General features: G+C 36.4%; 1 long non-coding RNA gene across 1 annotated transcript; it reads right to left on the minus strand.

Annotated features, from left to right (window-relative positions):
- Positions 1 to 4,862: 4,862 nt before the first annotated feature.
- Positions 4,863 to 8,190, minus strand: LOC103162230. The gene is made up of 3 exons (XR_004769862.1): positions 8,135 to 8,190; positions 6,395 to 6,478; positions 4,863 to 6,048 (listed from the first exon to the last, which is right to left on the minus strand). It is a non-coding gene; the product is annotated as an uncharacterized LOC103162230 (long non-coding RNA).
- Between the last annotated feature and the right edge of the window lie 11,063 nt (positions 8,191 to 19,253).

Genomic DNA, 19,253 nt, shown 5'->3' on the forward strand with positions numbered 1-19,253 from the left:
AATCCATCCAGTAGCTATGAAAGCAAAAGCGGAGATCCACAGCCAAGCACTGAACCAAACTCCTGGAATCCAGTTTCAGAGAGGGAGGAGTGACCAACAAAGGAGTCAATACCATGCTGGAAAAACCTGCAGAAACAGCTGACCTGAGCAAGTGGGAACTCAAGGACCCCAGTCTGACATCTGGGGAACCAACATAGGACCAAACCAGGTGCCCTGAAAGTGGGTGTCAGCTAGGAGCTCTGGGCAGTCTATGTGGCCTCTGGCAGTGGAACCAGGATGTGTCCCTAGTACATGAACTGACTTTGGGGGCCTATTTCCCATAGAGGGATACTCTCTTAGCCTAGATATGCAGGGAAGGGCCTAGGCCCTGTCCCAAATGACTTGACAGATTTTGATAATCCTTCATGGAAGACCTTACCCTCCCTGGGGAGTGGATGAGGGATGGGATGGGGGCTCCGTGGGGGGCATAGGAGAATGGGAGGGGGAGGGAACTGGGATTGATATATAAAATAAGACTCTAATTTAAATAAAATTTATAAAAATGTATCACTGTTTTAACGACTAAAAATAGTGTGCAATAATTAATAAATAAAATTTCTAGTGTGCTCACCGGTAACTTCGAGTTCTTTCTTCCTTTATATTTGTGCTTCATGATTTTTTAGAAGAAAATCCAGGAAGAGCACTCCTGGCCCAAAGGGAAGACATATGTTTAAGGCATTTGATGCAGTTGCCAAATTGCCTTTCAGGAAAGTTGTACCAATTTAGAGTCCCATTAGCTGTGCATCAGAATATCTGTTTCCTCCAACTCATGCTGTCACTCACTTTTTGTCAGTCATTTTAATATTTGTCAATGTAATAGGCAAAAAATTATGTCTCATTTTATTTGCATTTGTTTAAAGTTAAATATGATTTCTTCTTTTCTGAACTACCTATTGGATCTCTGATTATTTTTACCACAATATGTTTAATAATATCTCACAATCTGAGACAACTCTTTGAATAAAAATATGAAGTTATAACAATGTTTCTCTTGATTTTCATTTAAATTTCATAGTATTACTTTTCATCCCATCTATACTATCTGGATGTTTTCTCAATGGATCAGAAACTTTTACACTTGTTTTTCAAATCAACCAAGACACTAAATATATATAAAATACAACTTTTATCAAACACCTACAGCATCCTGCCTAGAACATCAATGACCCTTATATAGAGTGAATACCAGCCTTCTGTGATTCATGAGTGTAGAGAAGGTATTTTTTTTCTCTATAAAAACAACTTAAGCAGCTAAATAAGGTCCTTAACAATTGGCCACAAATGACTAGAAGTTGAATTAAAACTAACAAGTTTCTTGCCTTTTGCACTTATTATCAAATTAGAGATAATTAGACATAAATAAATAAATGTCTTTATAACCAATCATACTGTATGTCCTGCTCTTGTGGCAACATCTTCCAATCAGAACACACAAGTTCTCAGTATAAATCATTACCAGTCCTCTGCTTCCCTTGTGTCTGTCCTTAAACCCAAGAAATGAAAACTGACACCCTTTTCTACCATACTCAGATTAAGTAAGTTTTGCTTTTTTGACTTTTCTGGCCTTCACCCATCTGTACCACCCTCTGTTTCTGGGATGGTGAAGACTTGCCCCAAGCCAAGTTAAAAAACAGTGACATCTTGAAATTTTTAGGCAAATGGATAGAACTAGAAAAAAAAAAAAAAGGAAAAAAATCCTGAGTGAGGTAGCGCTAACCGAGAAAGACAAATATGGTATGTACTCACTCATAAGTGGGTATAGCTGTAAAGCAAAGAATAAGCAAGCTACAATCCATAACCCCTGAGAAGCTAGGTTTAAAAAAAAAAAAAAAGAGGCCCCTAAGAGGGGCACACATGAAGTGCCCCAGGAAGGAAAAATATTTAAGATCCCCTGGGTAAACTGAGAGAAGGACTAGAAGGGAGGGGATGGGGATGGGAACTTGAGGGATATAGAAGGCTGAATTTAGGAAGGAACTGGGGAGAGAGCTATGAAAGTGAAATCTTGATAGAGGAAGTCAGTATGAGGTTATGGAGAAACCTGGTGCTAGAGAAATCCCCAGGAATCTACAAGGATGACCCCAGATAAACTCCTAGAAGTAGTGGAAAGTGTACCTGAAGAGCCTTCCCCTTTAATCACATTGATGAGTGCCCTAATTGTCATCATGGAATCTACATCCAATGATTGATGGAAGCAGATGCAGTGACCCACAGCCAAGCCCTGGGTTGAGCTCCTGGAGTTCAGCTGAAGAGAGGGAAGAATGATCATATAAACAAGGGAGGTCAAGATCATGATGGAGAGAATGAGGGACAGCTGACCTGAGCTAGGGGGAGCTCACTAACTATGGACGGACAGCTGAGGTACCTTCATGGAACCAAACCAGGCTCTCTGAATGTAGGTGACAGCTATGTGGCTTCATATGTTGGAGGGCCACTGGCAGTGGGACCATGACCAATCCTAGGTACATGAACAGGATTTTGGGAGCCCATTCCTTATGTTGGGATTCCTTGTTCAGCCTTGATACAGGGGTGAGGGGCTTGGTCTGCCTCATCTTGGTATGCCAGACTTTGTTGACTCCCTAAGGAAGTATTTCCCCATTCTGAGGAGTGGATGGGGGAGGAAAGAGTGAAAGGTGAGGCAGCAGGAGAAGGAGCGGTGGGGAACTGTGGTTGGTATGCAAAATGAAAAAAAAATTAAATAAAGAATCAGAAATCATCCTGGCACTAAAGTCATAAGTACATGCCGCCACTCACAACTTTAGATATGAGCTTTGGGGACTCACCTCAGGTTTTTGTCTTGCAAGGAAAACACTTTCTCAGGCTCCCTCTGTACTCCCCAGAGTCAACATGCTAAACAGATGCTTCTGTAACTTTGCTAATATTGACCTGCCCTGAAAACCACTACTCTTGATGTGCTAAGTGTTGAAATTCCATTGGCAACCTACGTAAAAGTAAAAGTTACAAAGAAGGCAAGGAAGAAAGAGAGATGAGGGAGTAATGCTCCATTAAATAGAAGGTGGAAAAAAAGAACAGGAAGCTTCAGGCTTTCCTCCTGCTTCATCTTTTCAATAAGCTTTAGACAATGACCAAACTTTTCTTTGAAACATATGCAAACACTTGGCTTGTGTGGTCTCTATGTCTTGTAGATATGTTAAGCAGAACATTCTGTCACAGGGGTGCCCAAGCAAACACAGGTCACCTTAGCCACTCAGTTAGGAACCATGCTTTCAACATCTGGGTGAGCACTTTAGCACATCAGCCTTGCTGTAGGCTGTTTATAAAGAGAATCTTAAAGAGGGAAATGGAGGAAATATTGAACTTCCTTTTAGACACATGAGACTTCCATTTTACATAGGTGTATATGTTTCCTATTCTTAATTGCTTCATAAGCTCCTGTTTGCTTGTTTGTTGTATTTTAAGTTAAATGGAAGAAATAGCAACATTTAATTCCTTGTAGTTGTGATCCAAATTTTTTAGGGAAATGGGCATAAAACATAAATTCCAGTTTTCTTTTCTATCACATTGATTATTATCTATGCACTGTTTTCATTTCATTGCTTACATTCTATAAGTTTTTTCTTTCTCTATTTTTTTCTGATAACTGAAATTCAACTCAACTTTTTAATTTATTTATTACATTCTCAGAGGGAGATTTGTGCCATTTCAGCACAGCAAAGAGCAAGAAAGGGTTCCCCTTCTATAGACTAGGTTTCCTGCTACATAAATGTTACGATAAATCTTTCTGCCAAAAGCCGCTGAGCCCCACTGCCACGTGTAAGCTTTACGCCAGCCGCCTGCCCAAGTTAGGCCCAAATGAATACACAGAAACTTGTATTAGGTACAAAGCTGCTTGGCCAATGACTAGGACTTCTCATCTGCTAACTCAGTCTTAACTATCATAAACCTATATATTTTATAAGACTTATCGGACACCTTTTTGGCATTCCCTCCTTGCTGGGATCACATCTTGCCGCTGGAGCAGGAGGGGAAAAAAAGGGGCGCTTCCTGTTTCTCCTTCACTTAAATATGAGTCTCCTTGCTATGTCACTTCCTGCCTGGATCACACTTCTCTACTACATTTCCCAGAATCCTCTTTGACTCCTAGTCCCGTCTACTTGCTGTCTCATTGGCCAAACAGTATTTTATTTAACAATCAATAAGATAAATATACACAGAAGTACTTCCCCATCACATAAATTTGGGGTAAAATTAATCAGTAGTTTATAGGTAAACACATGTAATCGTAAGAAAATTTGCATATCTAATGTAACAACTGAGTGAATTAAAGTATGTAAAGCATTTGTAATTATGATCAGAATTTAAATAGGCATATCCCAAATATTAACTTTTACTATTGTCATATTACAATGCCACAGTGAAACATCTCTGGAATTAGAACTGTTTTGCTCATTCAAAAGTTATAAGCTATCATTTGATTTAATATTCTCAGATTTTTATAATTAATACAACAATTTTGTGATGAATGTCTGGAATTTTATTTTATGTTCTTAAGTAATAATGTTAAAACATTATGTACAAGTTTTGGGTGAAAACATGTATTCTTCTTTGGGAATGCCTTTCACTCTTGAGAGATTTTTTCTCATGTTTGCCTAATAAATCTACATTCCCTGTAATAAACAAAAACTCTGCAGTTTTCCAAAGAAAATAATAGTAACAAACACCTATTGTAAACCTACATATATGAACTAATGTACACACATACACAGATATATATACATATATACATATACATATACATATACATACATACATATATATATATATATATATATATATATATATATTTATTCCTTAAAATAATCACCTAGGGCCTATACTATCTCTATGAATAGATGAGTAAATTTTCTTGCAGTGGTAAATAACTTTCTCACCTTGACTGTTCACAAATAATAGAGCAACAAATCACTGGCAGCTATTTTTGGATTGATAATTATCTTCCTCTTTGAGGGGTCATCTAACCCCAAATGCAAGGCTCTTTTTGCATGATACTGAATGACAGCTACACTTCCAACTACAATCTATGGACATGAGGGAAATGCATGTCATTGAAAGTCATTCTCCTGTCTGCTAGAAATGATAGAAAAACTGCTCCAATACCCAATGTCTTCGGAAGTAAAAGTAAGTTGGCTTTTAAAAATCTTGTTTTCTGTTGAGTACCTCATACTTCCAAATGTTACTTTTTATAATAGACTTGATCACTTGGAAATATCATTTATAGTCAATTCGTGGCCTAGAAATAAGCTATTAATGACACAACTCAAGAGGAAAACACTTTCTGAAAATCTTTCTGCCTCAGTTTTGAGCATGGCAATTGTCAGCTAATTTTAAATTAATAATATCCAAAAGATTTCTCACCCTCTAAAATTAAGAAAACCCAAAGAACAACCATGGTGAACAAATTTACTTCAAAATCATTTAGTCTCATCATCTTATTTGACGAGTGAGTTATTAGTCTAAAACTCTTAATGAATTACAATAGAAATATAAATTCTCACAGTGAAAATTCTGATAGATGTATTTTTTTTATATTTTCATATGAAAGGAAGGACCAAATCTCTCCTCGGGTTTGTAGTTCCTTTCTTTCCTTCTGCTAAATCTGTTCTGAAATGTTTGACCTCCATATTTAGACCAGCTGTTATTTCATGCAGAGAACCTCTAAATATTAACAACATTGAAATAATGTTGGGAAATGTAGAGCACTTCAAAAATATTGTACAAACATTGGTAACAAATTCTGGTGAAAATACAAATGACATCTTGAAAAGTCTAGGGACAAGAGAAAGCATAGTGGTATCTCTAGTTTCAATGTTATGGACTATAAGATGATGAGTTGAGTCTGTTACAAAGCCTGTATAGTTTTCATACTTAAAGAGTAGCATGAACAATACAGTGTGGTATTTCCTGAAGAACAAAGCTTCCTTCAGACATTGCTTCAAATTTAGTGTATTGCCATAATTTTCGAATCCCTTCAAAATTCAAATACAGCTTCATCTGTAAATTTATTTAAAATGAAATATGATTAGTAAACCTTTAAACTGCATAATCTTTTGGAGAGATATTTTAGAATACATCACATTTATATAATCTTTACATGAATCATCAATTCACCTTTTCTTTTGATTTCATGAATCTATTGATTTCCTTACTCGAATTTGACTCCAAAGCACCTCTAGGAATCAACTTCAAGACATTCTGCTTTAGCTTAAAATAAAACTATTGTCTTTTCCCCTGACAGGAGGCATTTCCTTTAGCTTCCTTCTCCTCTAGTCAGTTGGTAGAATAAATAAATATCCAGGGCAAAAATAAGAAGGAATAAAGAAAGCATGGCATACATTACCTCTCCACAGATTGTGAAATCATCCAAAGTGTAAACATTCTTCTTTAGGGACAAGAGAAGAAGTGTGATATGGGGCTCTCCAACCTAAGAGTGGATTGGAAGGCAGTTCTCTTTTCATATGTAATTCCTTAGTAATAGCCAAGGGCATAATTTATTTATACATATTAAAAATGTATAACACTTCCTTCAAAGTTAATTCCAATAAGATTAAATTATAAACTAAATTAGTATTTTAAAACCTTTCAAAATATATAATCTACTAGAGTGAAAGAATGTTGCTTATCTATGTTCCATTTTTCCCCCTTTTGTGCTTTTATTGTCCTATTATGTCCATATATTACTATCACTACTGTACAAGGTTATAATTATCACAATGCACTCTTTTGTTTTAAAGAATGAAAGAGACAAGCAAGCAAGGATGTATATATGTTTATTATGTTAAGCCTGTCATTGCTGGTTGTCTTCATTTGTTTCTATGGATTCTAGTACCCATCTGCTATCCTATGTTCATTCCAATAGAGTTTTGTTCACACCCACATCCTTTGTTCTGTTATTACCAAATATAAATCCTTCTGTATATTATAGACCCAAAATTCATGTGTGGTCTCCCCTCAGTATCATCATGAATTTGTATTCCAAAACCCTCAGAAAAGTTGAGCTCCTTAAAAGTCCAAATAGCTTGTAGAAAAATAATGCAGGTTTTACATATAATCTATGCACATTCTTTGATGTACCTTTTTCAATTCTTTAAGTGCCTAGCAATGTACACATTGTATAAATGGTTGCTATATGAAACTGTTTGGAGAATAATTAAAAGAACACTTTGTATGTATTCAGTGAATATGCTATAAGAAACTTTTTTTCCAGGTCTTCAAATGAGACTTAGCAGTTAAACGCTCATACCACACTTTTAGGAGACCATATTTTGCTTCCTGTGAGGCTCTTTATATTAGACTCTATCTCCAGAAGATCTGATGGATCTTCTGATCTCCATGGACACACACACACACACACACACACACACACACACACACACACCATGCATTATTCACACAATTAAAAATAAAGTCTTAAAAAAAAAAAACACTTTCAACCTGCTATTGATCGGATCCACGGGTGTGCAATGTAGTTACAAAGAACAAAGCCAACTGTGTATTTGCATTTATAGTCATTAAATTTCTTTTTTAATGATTCAAGAAAGGGATGAAATATGCAATTATGCATTTATAATTATATAATTGCTATTATTGATAGACATGACATTTTTGCACAGATTCAAATACCATCTGGTGTCACTAACTCTTTGGCTAGAACTTCTTGCAGCACTCTTTATCACTTGGGTCTGATGCAAATATTTTCTTTTTAGTTTTCCCTCACCTGGGATAATATGAAAGTGATTTTGTTGGGTAAAAGATTGCTGGTCAGGAAGCATTCTACAGGATATTTTGTTGTGGGCATTTTATTTTTTTCAACAACTAAGTATATTGACTATGCCTTCCACTCATTATCCTTTGCTTTGACAGATAAGAAATCTGTTACCTTTATCATACTTCCTTTGGCCTTGACAAATTTTCTCTTACTGCCTTCAATATTTTTCTCATTGCCTTTCAATACTTTTTCTAAACTGTCTGTGTGTGGATCTTTCATTTGACTTTGATTATTCACACTTATTTAATTAACTTTTGGAACATGTGAAATAATTTTGTTGAACTTGGGGAATCTGTAGACATTAATTCTTACCTTTCTATTCTTTAGCTCAAGGTTTCAATTCATGTCAGTTCATTTTTTTTTAACCTGTGTGAGGTAAGGATCACAGTCAAGAAACAAAGTAAATTTGCTACCCAGGGGTATGTGGTAAACAAACAAAGGAATGAGATGTGATGTCTATTATCTTCTTCAAGAGCATACCCTCAATGACCAAGTATCTGTTTTTTAATAGTTCTAACACCTCCAAAATGTGCCCTAGTGTGAAGAGTAAGCCTTCAACACAGGCTCACCGGGAGATTAAGACACAAACTCTTTCACATGTGCATTTCAGTTATTACTTTACTTTGTATAGTGGCTATTTAAAATTTTATTTAAATATAACGGCTTCTATTCTCCAACTTTATTTTCTACCTACTTGGGATATTCCCTCCCTTCTTTCTCTATCTGCCTTTCTGTTTCTTAAATTTGCCCATTGTAGATAATACGTTGTAGCAACTTTGGCTTGGGGATTTTTTAATATAAGATTTTTATTAATTCTTTGAGAATTTCATATCATGTATTTTGATGACAGTCACTCCAAATTATTCTCTGTAACTCCTCCCAGATGGCACCACCACCCTTTATCACCCAAATTATATTCTATTCTTTAATAAATCATTAAGTCTAATTTGTGTTTCCTCCATACTCCTGGGTATGGGACCATCTACTGGAGCATGTTGATGTACAGGGAGGCCCATGCCTAATGAAAACTGACTACCTCTTTCCTAAGAAGCTAATGACTGCAAGCTACTGAGCCCCTCCCATTCCACACTAGCCTATTAAGTGCCTTGATCTTTTATAGGCAGTCCCGCTAGCTGTGAGTTCATAAGCGTAGCACTCCTACCATGTTAAGAAAACACTATTCCATTACAGTTATCCCTGATTTCTGGCTCTTACAGTCATCTGAGTCATCTGATCCTTCTTCGGCCACAGTCCCAGTGCCTTGAAAGGGGTGACATAGATGTCCCAATTATGATGTCCACTTATGCTCTATAGTTTGACCAATTGTAAGCTTCTACATTAACCATAGACCAAATGCTCAAAGAGACTTTGTTCAATGAGATCTGAGAACGGCACTGATCTATGGGTGGAAAGACACAAATTTACATGGTACTATGTCCACTTAGCAAAATAATGTTAGTGGTTTGACTTCTGGGGCGTGTGTGCTTCCCAGTTAAGAGTTCTTGGCCAGGTTTATCATCCCAAATATGCCATGTACATCCTTCTCTTGTAGTGGGCCTGAAATTCAATAAGGAAGCCATTAGCTACCCTCATAACAAGTATGCCACTATTACACCACACCTCACTGTGTCGTGTCAGTCATTACTGTAGTTCATAGGGTTCAGAGATGAGTAACACTGTTGATGAGATTATTTTTTTACCTAGAAGCCTCTATAGAACTTTCTAGTACTATGAAAACTAGCCAGGAGTGAGGAATCTTCATGGTCAGTACCAACTTTATTTCTCCATTCCCTTTGACCAATGTGTATGATGTCTTCAGCAATAAGGCCTTAGTATTAGATAGTATTTGGAAATTAAGAAAAATGGCAATATCCTGCAGTTTTGAAAGTCTCTGGGAGACTCCTGAGCAACAACTCAAGGATATCACACACCTGGCACTAGGGCTTTTATTGGGTAACCTATGTAAAAGGAACATAGTCCCCTGTGAAGGGTAACTCCAATTGAACATGCTCACATATACAAACACACACAGGTTTAGAAAGCTTTAAAATAGTAGCTTTCCATATGTATTTTCTCACTTAGGTACTAACTAGGCTGGATGCTGATTAACTTCTGAGATCAGATAGGATCAGGTATATTCACAGTGGTATGGCCATTGACCATACAGCTTTGCAAACAGCCTTAATGTCAGTTATCTGTCAGCTCACCACCTCATCTGTCCTACCTTCCCATCCCTCTCCCAACTTAAATGTAATGACTTGCCTGTATTACATCAATACTGTCAACTTCTGCAGTGGGAAGAGGCCAGTATCAGTTTTCAAAGGGTGCTCTTCAGACATATTTGCAGTCAAACTGGGTTGACAGTGGTTTGGCCAGTACTCTGTCTCTTTCATTGATGTCTTCATTAAGCTGTCTGCCTCTGCTGTCTACACCCAGCTGTTAGTCTCTGCTACTCTCTAGCTGATTGCTCTATTGTTTTTAATGCTGTCCTGGGGCATACAATGTTCCACTGTCTGATTCTATTAAATCTGGGCCCTTTCAAAGGAACACTTTGATGCAGTCAGTGTTTGGGTTTTGTTCTGACCCTGGCAGGGAGACTCTTTACTATGTCTCTCTTTGATTCTCTGTAGTAAACTGATTCCCTTGCAGTTTAGTTGTGGCTCTCTCAGAGTGACCAGCATCCTCTAGATTGATTACCATAAAAATTTCATAGTTTTTAAAAAACATCTTATGCATCACTGAAGTTTGTTCCACATGAAAATACTTCTGCAGGAAAACTTTAGAGTTGTATTCTGTATGACAGATCTTTCTTCCTGAACCAAATCTTGAGATACTTGTCCAGTGTTGGAGTAGTGATCTGTTGGCACACTTCTTCCAGAGTGGCATTTCTATTTTACAAACAGAGCACTTCAAAAGAGTGATGCCCTCTGGTCTTCTTGGCGTATGTGTGCTTTGTGAAGCCTCCACCTTAGATATCTTGGGAAAGTTCTTTGGGGATTCTGGGCTCATTTTTTCCTCATGCCTGGAATAAAAATATGTGCCTGATCTCTAGGGACCATATGAAAGGAGGCTGGGGCTTGCCAGGCTCCTTTCAACTATAATGTATTCTCTGCAGCCTATATAAGAAATGCTGGTGACCTGTTCCTTATAGGGAAGCATGTGCCCCTTGACTGGGAGCTGGAGGAGGCAGAATTCAGACTTCATTCCCAAGCCTGCCAATAGTGAACCCTACTTCTCAGCTAAAAGGTGGAGGGGAGCATTTGGTAGCTTAGATGACACAGTACTTCCATGAGCTCATTGGAATTTGGTATGGTTCCTGGAACAGGTGTTAATTCTTTACCTGACTTCTTGCACTGAAGATAATTCACGGAGATGCCAATCATTCAAAAGGAAACATATTTTTTTTTCTACTTTAAGCTCCAAGTTTCCAGGAAGGATTGGAACTCTTTCTATTGCATTCCTAGGACCTCGTGTATTGATCTCTCTAGTCATCATTTCTATAATGAGTGGCGACTCTGTACACTATTTAAAATGCAGGAATAGTGGCTCATTGAATTCATCACAAATATGAAATTTCCAAATGACCACAATTATTTCAGAAAATCCACTAAAAATAAAATTGATACATTAAACGGTGTACATATCTAAAGTATACAAATAGATACTTGAATACATCACTGTCCAAAATATTCTATCTTTAACAACAATCCTGTACATTCCATTCACCAACTTTCCCTCTTATCTAGTATTGGTTTACTATAAATATGTATTTATTTGTATTTTCTAGAATTTTATATTAACAGCATTGCACAGTATATAATGTTCGCACTACTGTTTTCATTTAATGTATTCATTTTGGATTTATCCTGTAACATGTATCAATAATTCTTTTTTATTGGTGAATACTATTATATCTATTCATCTGCTGATAAATACTTTCTCTATGTTTTTTAGCTTCTTAAAAATAAAATCATTATGAATATTAATGTAATAGACTGTGTGTGGACATATGGTTTGATTTCCCTTGAATAAATACCATGGAGTGAAATAGCTAGATCATATAATAGGTATATATTTAACTTTTCAAAAAAAAATACCCTGACAATCTGTTCTCTAAAGGGGTTGTGTTCTTTTACATTTTGAATTGAAAGGAATGAAAATTTCCTCTTCTCTAGTCATTTGGTCAATATCTGGGAAGGCCAAATTTTTATGTTTTTATGACTAAACAATTATAATGTATGTGGAGTGTCAAGATATGGTTCCTTTCTTTTATCCAATTGTTAAACATCTCTCCTGGTCCTCCTTTTACTTTCTAGTTTCAATCACAGTATAGAGCTCATTAAATATCCCATACATAAATGTTTTGAGGTACACACAAATTAAAAAATATATATATTAAAATTATGCACCTTGGGGTGATGGTGCTCTCAAGAGCCATGAACTATCCAACAAGGTCATGGGAAATCTCCTTTTGAGTTGTTGCTCAGAAGAGACTCCCAAAACAATATACGATTTTTCCAGGGCTCTTGGTTGTCTCCCTGAGATTGAAAGTAAGACATTGTTGCTAATGTTACCAAGCATACTTTGGACACAGGATGTGAAGAAATTTAGCAAAACTGATCTGGAAGCCTTCTTCCTGAGGAACGACTCTCATAGTACTGAAAGGTGCTATTCTAACTGTCAAGGGAGAAAAGCAATCAATATTCTAGCCCAGCTATAAAGCCTATGAATCATAGAAATGACCAATATGACAAGATATCCCCAAGGGTGCAATAGTGTCACTTAAATCCTAGAGTTAACCAACAGCCATTTAATTGGACTTCAGGTCAGCTCAATAGAAATTAATACTTGGTACTATGAGCCTAGCCAATTACTCATAGCTGCTGAGACTACAGCTCCTTGAATGAAACCTATAGGTGCCACTTCCATAAAATAGTGTAATTTTAATGCATTCTAAATATTTAACCTTATACACAGAGATAAGTGCAGCCTTCATCCTCCATTCAAGAAGCTTCTTTTGGCAGCAGATAAAGACCATTAGAAGAAGACATGATTGGCCAAAATGCAGGGAACAACTTAAGTGAGGAGTCTAGTTTCAATTGTAACATCTACAACACAACTCCTAACTCTAATGGGCAAGAAACCCCATGATAGAGAGCAGAAATATTGTAAGAGCCAGAGGATGAGGACATCTTCAGGAAGACAGTGCTTTCTAAATATGACAGGGAAACTACATACATGAAATCTCAACAATGTGGCTGCCGAAACAAAACCTGAAAATGACAACATCAATTGGGATGCCATGGATGGGAGAATTCATGCAAGGCTTCTTCCATAGGTGAAGTGCTATAAACAATTAATGGCTGCTATGAGATTGAGAATTAGTCTTCTCAAGGGGTAAGTCTCCTGGTAAATTGTTCAGTCCTAAGAGGTTGGTCCTAAACACATATGATCAGAATGAACTCATCAGCTTAAAGTTATAAAGATATGCATGTTTATGTAACAATAATATTTGAGGAATAAGGGTTTATGAATTTGAGGAGCTGGTGGTGGAGAACCCAGGAGAACTAGGGAGGAAGAATAACTTAAATGTGTCATATATGAAATTCTCAAAAAGTGAATCAGGAAGAATCAGTAACCAAAAGAATCTACCGAGCAACTAGAAAAGCTTATCCTGAGAGAGGTAACCCAGAAAGATAAACATGGTATTACTCACTTATACATGGATATTAGCTATTACATAAAAAAACAGTGTAATTTTAATGCATTCTAAATATTTAACCTTTTTCCCACAGATGTTCTCATTCCTCATTCAAGTAGCTATATATTATCATGTTATAATCCACAGACCTATAGTAGATGCATAGAACTTCCTAGGAAGGGGAAATAGAATAGATTTTGCAGGTGGACTGGGAGCGGAGAGATAGGATGGAGCCTCAATTGAAAAAAATGCCTCCTTAAGATCAGGCTACAGACCATCACAAAGTGCATTTTATTAATTAGTAATTGATTGGGGAGGGCCCAACCAATTGTGAGTGGTGCCATCCCTGGGATAGTGGTGCTGGGTTCTATAAGAAAGCAGACTGAGAAAGCCATGAGGAATAAGCCAGTAAGCAGCACCCCTCCATGGCCTCTGTATCAGCTCCACCTCCAGCTTCTCACCCTGCTTGAATTCTTGTCTTGACATCCTTTAATGAAGAACTATGATATGGAAGCATAAGACAAACAAACCCTTTACTTCCCAACTTGCACAGATCATGTCCTTTTAGCACAGCAATATTAACCCTAAGACAACCACACCATTTGTAACTCAATAAATTTACTAAGACTTTGATTTAAAAAGCATCTGATAACAAATGCCAGAAAGCTTTGTGGGGAAAATGGACTATATTCACTGATGGTTACAGCGTAAAACAATAGAGAGTAGAGTCATTATAGAAGTCAGTATGGAGGTTTCTCATAAAATTAAAAATAGAACTACCATATGGCCCAGAAATACCATGTCTGGGCATGTATCCAAAGGACTCTGTACCCTACCACAGAGATATTGGATAGCAGTGAAATGGAATCAACATAAATGTCCATCAGTTTAAAACTGAAGAATAAAATATGGTATATATACAGTGAAATTATATTCATCTGGAAAGGAAAATGAAAATTTCAGGAATGTAGATGGATCTGAAAAAAATAATAATAACGAAGGTGACCCACCCTCCTGCACAAAGAAAGACAAGTTAAAAGATAAAAAGCAAAATAAAAAATAAAACCATGTTTTCTCTTGTATATATGACTCTAAGCTGAAATTAGTGTACATATGTGTGTGTTGTTCATGTGCATATATGCATATACTTGATGTGTGTGGCAGGCTGGAGTTGGAGACAGATAAAAATGAAGAATCATTAAAATATACATTATTTGAAAAAAATTATAATGATGTCTAATGCCTTCTATGATAATTTCAATGAGAAAAAATTCAAATGACAATGAATCTCCCACCAAAAAAATGTCAATAGTGAGCAATCCAAAGTGAGCAGAAGTGCAGAGAACAGTAGAGTATAATCAAAGGAAACACAAAACAGTAGCAATGATTTTGGTAATGGAATTTGATTTTGGTGATTCACAAATTAACAAAGGAAGGGAAGGGAGGGAGGGAGGGAGGGAGGAGGGAGGGAGGGAGGGAGGGAGGGAGGGAGGGAGGGAGGAGGAAGAGAGTGAGGGGGGAGGGAGGGACGGTTCTAGGGAGGGAGGGTGGGAGGGAGAGAAAGATCACTCAAAGCAAAAACAAGAGATCAGCCAACTAAGCAAAATGAAAAATGATTTGTAATTATAACTCCCACAAATATGCCTATACACTATACAGCTTAGAGGAAGGGAAAATATCTAAATATGCTGAAAAAATGAAATCCAAATCCAAAAATAACTAAGAAGATAATTTATCATTGAATAATTTGAAAACTTGCCACAAAAGAAAGCCGAGTATCACATGGAAAATTAACTGAAAATAAATATTGTTTCATAGAACTAAAATTATAAAATTGGAAGAAACTAGGCATAGTGATACAAACATGAGATGCCAAAACACATAGTGCAGAAATGGGAATGTAATAACAGTGAGGTCAGGGTTACCCAGAAAAGGTACGTCTCACAACCAAAAAATAATGAATAAATCTATATGAAACAAAAGGAAAGTGAAACCCAAGAATAAAGCATAGAAAGTCCACTTTGTATCTTGAATTGTGCAGTCTTTCAGTGTGCTTAGAACTTGTCATCATATGAAAAGCAAAACTCCAAAAGAATGGAAGGTAATATTTGAAAATCATTCATATTATAAAATATTGCACCAAAAAAGTATGAAAAAACATATAATTAAAAAACAAAAAGATAAGCAACTCACACCCCATAGGCAAAACTCAAAATTTCTTAAAGGAAATATACAATGCCCAACAAACAGGTGAAATTTAATTACTATCTCAAGTCATTGCAAAATTATGAATCAAAACCATGAAGAGATACCTACATACTTAGTAGGACAAATGATAACAGAGTCAGATCAGAATTACTGTTGATGATGATGCAGATAAATTGGAATCACTATTGTTGTGAAAAATAAAGTGATTGTAAACTATCTTTGGAAAATTCACAGCTAAATGCACTATTACAATATAATCCAGTAATACTCCAAGATGTACATAGAAGACAAATAAAAGCTTATGTCCAAAACTGTCACATGAATGCCTATCACAGCATGGCATTACCCACAATAGCCACAAAGTGGAAAGGTAGTTTAACTCACCAATAAATTACTCAAATGTGACATATTCACGTAACAGAGCATCGCCAGGCAAGAGGAAGATTGAAGTCCTACTATGTTCTACAACATGAAACAAACTTGAGAAGAATCTTCTATGTTAGTATAAAGGGCCACACATGTGTGGCTCTTCTACAAAATGCTGGGACAGTACTGTAGAGAAGGTGGCCATGTTCATGGCTATGTAGAGCTGAAGACTACAGGATTGGTGAGTGAATAGTAATGTGGAGGTTTATTCCTGCAGTGATGAAAATACTCAGGATCCATACCTTTGACAGGTGCAATACTCTGAGAACATATTACAAAACTTTTTAAGTATACACTCTAAGTGGATGAACTTTATGCTAGAAGAAATAATTCAAAAGCATTAAAAGCTGCTGGATTTTAATAATGACTCCCAAGAATTCATAACATTTTGGAAGACTTATAAGAAAGAGTATTCTCTGAACAATGTTTAGTCTTCTAGCCAACAATGTACTATCTCTATTTATTGCCTTTTTTATCTTAGAAACATGGCTTTAAATGTAGTTTGTAAGATTTATTCTTGGGTAATTCATATTTTGTAGCCAGCACAGTTTTTTTTTTTTATCTTCATTGTTCCCTGATAGCATGTAGAAGTACATTGATTTTGTAAAAGTCACCGATAATTGCTATATTCTCTTCCTGAATAGATTACTTTGTATTTGCACACAAATGAACATGCCACCAACAAATAACTGTATGTCATTTCCCTTTCAATATAGATGTGAGTTGTGTCTTTTTCTTATCTTACTATCCTGACTAAACATTTTCTTAGGGTGTTGGGTAGAAAACAGCAAAATGATTCCTTTTTTTTTTCTTATTTCCACTTTGGTGGAAAAACATTTTGTCTTTTCACATCCAGAATACTTGATGTTTTGTGAAGAGGGAGTTGTAGATTCTATTTGCTCAGTGTCTAGTTTGATGTGAAGCTATGTACTTGAAGGCCATTGATCTATCACTTCCTGTGTCAGCATTGGCTGTTTTGAAGTAGCTGGAATGTTATCTTTGTAAAGCAAAATATGACTTTCCCCTATTTTATTTTCCTGGAAGAACAATTTTATTTTTTGAGTTTTGTTGTTATTTTCAAGGTATTGTAAGACTTTTCTATGTATTCTGTATCTTAATCTAGAATGGCTATTTAATTTATTTTGGTTTTAGAGCAGTTTGTGTGGTAGTTTAAATAAAAATGGCCTCCTGTAGCTCATTGGTAATGGCACTATTAGGAGGTATGGCCTTGTTGGAGATAATGTGAAACAGTAGGTGGGCTTTGAGATTTCAAATGCTCAAGCAAGGCCCTGTGTCTCTGCCTACTGCTTGCTGATCAGAGTGTAGAACTCTCAGGTACCTTGCCAGCACAATGTCTGTCTGCATGTCACCATTTTTCCCTCCATGATGATAATGGACTAAAACTCTGAATCTGTAAGCCAGTCCCAATTAAATGTTTTCCTTTATAAGAGTTGTCATGGTTATGGTGTCTCATCACAACAATAAAACACCAATTAAGACAAACTTTTTATGTTGCTATCATATTTTAACATGTAACTTTTTATTTCACAAAGTCCAATTGCTCAGTTTTATTGCCTCTAAATCCCCGCTAAACCCACTGTCATGAAGTTACTATCTGCCCTTTCTTTGAAGAACTTTGTATTTTATGTCTTATTAGACATCAGCCCAAATTTATGTTAATAGCTTATGTGTGTTTAAGTGAGGGTTTTAACTCATTTTTGTACATGGGTATCCAGTTTTCCAAGGATTATTTGTTGAAGTCAGTTGGTATCATTTTCCTATTGAGTGGTGTTGGTATCAATTGAGTACATATTCTAGAAGATAACCATGGGCTTCTATTTTATCACCTAATTACCTACTACCTATAAATTCTGGTATTGCATTAAACAGAAGTAGTGGATACAGGCATTTTTGCTTTCTTCCTGTTTCTAGAACACAGTCTTTTAGTGATTATGCCAATGAGTATGATATTTTGTGTGGGTGTTTCATAATTCTTTCCTATTACATTGAGGTTGTTTTCTTGTAGTACTTTGGAGGAGGTCCTTTTATCATAAAATGAAATTGAACTCATTTAATTTTTTCTACAACATAGAGAGAAGGGAAGTGCCTCCTTTTACCTATAAATATAGTTGGAATAAGGCTCATTGAGTCATGATATACTTTTTAAAATTATGCTCCCAAATTCAGTTTACTAGAGAATCATTGAGGATTTTGCATGACTTTAATTCAGGGAACTTCAGGTGTAACTCTGTACATGTATTTGTTTGCTTTGTAGTATTTTTATCTCACTTCAGTATCAAAACACTATTAGCTTTATAGAATAAATAGAAAGTACTTTTTTTACCTTCAATCTTTTGGGGAAAGATTGACAAAAGCCCAGACTGGTGGCACAGTAGTGGATAATCAATTGGTGTGCCTTTCCCTGGGAAAAACTATTTCTTCCACTCCCAGGATACTCAGTTGTCTATATTTCTCTATAGCATTGGAGTTTCATGAGACCCTATTTATGTTACCATGTCTATTTTTGTTGTCATTTTATGTCTCATGTTTAAGCCGCCATGTTTGGCAGACCTTGCTTGTGTAGCCTATTCTTGGAGACACAATCTCATAGGAAACTCCCTGTTCCTCTGGCTCATACAATCCCCAGCTCTCACTTCCTCTGCAATGAACTCTGTGCTTTAGGTGAAGGAGATGTGTGTTTTAGGTGAGGTGCCATGCAAGCTGACAAAGGAGTGGAGCAACCCAAAATCCTACCCAGCTACAATGCCTATAAACTGTAACAACAAATAGCATGCCATGATAACCTGAAGGGTGCAGTGGTCTCATGCATATGTTGGGGATAACCAACAGCTCTCTAATTAAACTTAAATTCTCTCAGCAGGAGGGAAATCTTGTCTGGTACTTGAAACCTAACTCCCTAACTAGTCATAGATCTTGGAGGAGAACCTATAACTGCTATTTTACTAAGCCAGCCTAGCCCCTAAGTGAATTCAAACATTTGTCCTTAGCCACAGGTATGTGTAGTCTTCACCCATCATTAAGGAAACGTCTCTTTGCAACAGATGGATACCATTACAGAAAACCATAGGCTATCAA

Source organism: Cricetulus griseus, chromosome 4 (genome assembly GCF_003668045.3).
Source record: "Cricetulus griseus strain 17A/GY chromosome 4, alternate assembly CriGri-PICRH-1.0, whole genome shotgun sequence".
Classification (NCBI taxonomy): Eukaryota; Metazoa; Chordata; class Mammalia; order Rodentia; family Cricetidae; genus Cricetulus; species Cricetulus griseus.